At 48.2% G+C, this 3,970-nt stretch overlaps 1 non-coding gene across 1 annotated transcript; it reads left to right on the forward strand.

Annotated features, from left to right (window-relative positions):
• The first annotated feature begins 2,547 nt into the window (after positions 1–2,547).
• On the forward strand, positions 2,548–2,711 carry LOC138496218 (U1 spliceosomal RNA). Its single transcript, XR_011277756.1, has one exon. It is a non-coding gene; the product is annotated as a U1 spliceosomal RNA (small nuclear RNA).
• Positions 2,712–3,970: the final 1,259 nt, after the last annotated feature.

Consider the following 3,970-nt stretch of genomic DNA (forward strand, 5'->3'; position numbering starts at 1 on the left):
ATGGATTAAAATGTTGCATTGTAGAGCATACTTTTAACAAAAAAATGGGTAAATAGCCAAACAGTTTGCAATTGGTGCTGGGGGGCCCAGGGGGCAAGCATGACATTTTTTACTGGACATCTACGATAGATGTCCAGTAAAAAGATACCATCCCTGTCCCCTGGGCCCCACTGGGCCTAACACAATCAACATGATTATGTGTGTATGCAAGGCACTGCACATTCATACAGCAATCACGCTATCATTCACACAAGCATCCATCACCATACACTCACTCAAAACATAAGCATACACGCATCCATACACATGTTTAAATAAGAACAATGAGCATAAACGTACCTTCTGCATTGGCCTGCGTGTGGGTGCTGAAACGCCCTGCTCCAGGCTGCTCTGTCCGTATGTGTGAGGAGGCGCAGGAGCTCCCCCTTGGACATACAGACATGGAGAGCCCCAGCCAGCATTTCCAATGAGCCATGCAATGCTGGCGAAGCAAACTGCCCAGCACTTGCATGGCTCAGTGAGCATGTGCGGCTGGGGAACTAAACTGCCAAAGGGAAACAGTGTTTCCCTTTGACAGTTCAACCAGCCCAGGAGCACTCCATCAGCTGGAAAAAGCAGTTGAGGGAGTGCTTACTGTTTCAACGGTCTGGCTCCTTAGCTCCTCCATAATGGGTGAGGGGCCACTGGGTGGTCGCCCCCTCGCCATTATGGATGAGCCGCCTGGCTCGGACTGGCCTATAGGGCAATGCCTGTACCAAAAATGTAAAATGCTAGTGTGGGCATGTCAAAATGGGCCACCATTTTGGCCAATATGGACCAGTTTGATGAGTTACTTAACTATGCAGTTAGTAATTTTGATGATTGTTGCTGAATATCTGACAATTTACTTACGTTTTAACACAAAGCACCCCCTTGGGTACTATTGAAACAGTGGGCCTCATTACAACCCTGGCGGTAGCTGTGCCGGTAAAACCGGCACGGCTGCCGCTGGAGTTGCATCCTGGTCCGGCACCCGCGAATGGCAATTACCGGGTCATGCCGTGTTAGGGGGACCTGATAATTACCCTTTCGCGGGTTTCGGTACCGGTAGATCCCCATTCCCATTGAGCCCCATAGGGCTCAATGGGAATGGGGAGCTTGGATGCACCGGCACAGTTAATGACGGTGCCGGTGCATCTGACGAGCTGTGCTCGCGGGTGCCGCACGGCCTGCCAGGTCAGACCTGGCGGGCTGTCAGGCACCCACAAGCACAACTCGTACTATGGCGGTACGGTAGCAACAGTGCTGGTAGCTTACTGGCACCGTTGTTGCCGTACCGCCATAGTTGTAATGAGGCCCAGTCTGTGACTAAAGGAATGGATATCCATTTACAACTGCGGGCCACTTTTTCATTTTTGCCTGAGACAGTTTCATGCTTCATCCCAACCATGTGATCTACCCCTGCCCATTTCTTCCAATCTAAAAAAAAAAAAAGATATTTCATGCTGAGCTCTCAGGGCCCCTCAGGGAAGCAACCGCTGACCCCTGGGGGGTCTCGCCCCACAGTTTGAATACCACTGATCTAGAGGGTGCAGTCCCTGGGGTGTAGTCCTTTGTTTGTGTCTGGCCTTTTCCCAGTCCTGCCCTCCGCTCTTGTAATTGGTTAGAAAAGTCAGGTGTGTCTGTGCCTTGGTTCCAGCAGCCATTTTCCACTTGCTATGTGGACTGCAATGTGGAAGGATCTGGTGGGGAAACCACTTTGGAAGTAGCTTTAGGGGCTGGTTGATGCTGAGTGAGTAGTTGCACAATGATTGTAATCCATTTTTGGCCTGTTTTACGTACTCTATTGGAGTGGTGTGAGTGTTTTTTTCAATCGTTTTTGGTGAGCACTGTGCGCTAATCTGGTTAGTTTGTCTAGTGTTTTTGTGGCTTCTGAGCCTATTTTTCTGTGCTGGCCTTCATCTAGACCAGGATTGTCCAACATATGGCCCGTGGGCCACAATGTGGCCCTCCAAGCCATTTTATGTGGCTCGCGAGGCAGATTTATTTATTTATGCAAAGTTTGTCGGGTATCTGTATCCGACAAACATTGCATAAATAAATAAACCAGGTCATGGCTGAGGACCAGGTCTTGGCGGAGGACTGTAGCTGCATCTTGCGACACCTTGCAAGGGGTCCCCAGAGGCAGTTAGAGTCCTCCGCCAGGACCCGGTTAATTTATTTATTTATTAAAGGTTTGTCGGATATGTGGACCCGGCAGATTTATTTATTCAAGCAATGTTTTCCAGATACTTGTATCCGACAAACATTGCATAAACAAATAAATGAACTGGGTTGTGGCTTCCGCGAGGGCTGGGTCAGGATCTGATGGGAGAAAGGAACTGTGCTACAATGTGCCTCTTCTGCTGGGCTCTGTCTGCTGGAGCTTCCCCCTACACGTGGGAAAGGCAGCTCTGCAGACGCTCATGGCTTCTGGGAGGGCTGGGGCTGGGTCAGGGCCTGCCTTCTCACCCTCGCTTAGCAGGACTTCTAGAAAGGGCCCAACCCCTGCCCTCTTGCTTGCAACTCATACTTACCTGGCAGGGTAGAATCTGTGATAAGAAAGGCAGATCTCCCAGGATGGCGCTCATCCATTACACATAGGATTTGCTGACCCCTGCGATGTCCCCAAATGCGGGATACGTGACTGCATTATTTCTGGTAGTGGGGGACTGTGTTCACGCTTTCCCCTGATTTATTGGTGAAAGAAAGAAAAAGTTAAGTGTGCGAGTCAGGTTGTATGCACACAGAGCCCCTGGTCTTGTAGCAGAGTTTCTTTTGCTGCAGTCAAGAGGTCCAGCTCTGAGCAGCTCAGGGATCCACAGCCCTGATGTATTGGTGAAAGAAAGAAAAAGTCACGTGTGTGAGTAGGTTGGTTGCACACAGAGGCCCTGGTCTTGTGGCAGAATGTATTTTGCTTCAGTCAAGAGGGCCAGCTCTGAGCAGCTCAGGCGCCCACAGGCCACATTTATTGATGAAAGAAAGAAAAGGTAAAGTGTGCACTAGGCCTGCTATGTTGGTTGCACACAGAGCCCCTAGTCTTGTGGCAGAATGTATTTTGCTGCAGCCTCCTGTTTCTCCCCTCCTTTGGCCTCCTCCTCCTGCTGTTCCTCAACTGCTCTTTTCACCTCACATTTTGCCCCACTTTCTCCTCCTCTTCTCTTCCTTTCTGCTCCACGTCACAGCCTCCATCCTCATCTCCTCTACCAGCCTCTCCTTTCTTCAACTTTCACTCCTACTCATTCTCAAAACTCTTGCACCCTCTGCCTTTCCTGTGTCAGGTTTTACACTGCAATGTCCCCTTCTCCTGGAAAGGTCATGCAGTGAGGGTCCATGCCCGGTTAATATTTATTTATGCAATGTTTGGCGGATACATGGACCCATCTTATTTATTTACTTATGCAATGTTTGTCGGATAACTGTATCCCACAAACATTGCATGAATAAATACATATACAGGTTTCCGACAAACATTGCATGAATAAATTAATACCCCTATTAACATCACACACATGCAGCCACCCAACTGCTTTCAGAGGGGAGCTGCAGGAGGTGTGCTGGGTGTGGTTCAAAAGAAAACAGTGCTTATGGCGAACAGAAAGCATCCGGTTTGAATAGTGCCCAAGAGGGTTTTTTTTTTTTGTGAAATGGATGCAAATTGTGCATTTTAACGAATATTTACTCAGCAACACTGGTCAAAACTATTATCTGCATAGTGAAGTAACTCAATTAGGTTCACCTTTGGGTGATCGCTTTTCCACATTTTATCTGTTGAATTGGATTATGCTTCTTTCATTACCACAGAAGTAATGAATGTGTATTACAGAGATAAGCTGCCATATGTATTGGGCACAACACTGCACAGGCAGCATCAATTATTAACACAGAAGTAATGAATGTGTATTACAGAGATAATCTGTCATATGTATTGGGCACACTGCACATGCTCAGG

This window comes from Ambystoma mexicanum, chromosome 10 (assembly GCF_040938575.1).
Source record: "Ambystoma mexicanum isolate Mex_15411 chromosome 10, UKY_AmexF1_1, whole genome shotgun sequence".
Taxonomy (NCBI): Eukaryota; Metazoa; Chordata; class Amphibia; order Caudata; family Ambystomatidae; genus Ambystoma; species Ambystoma mexicanum.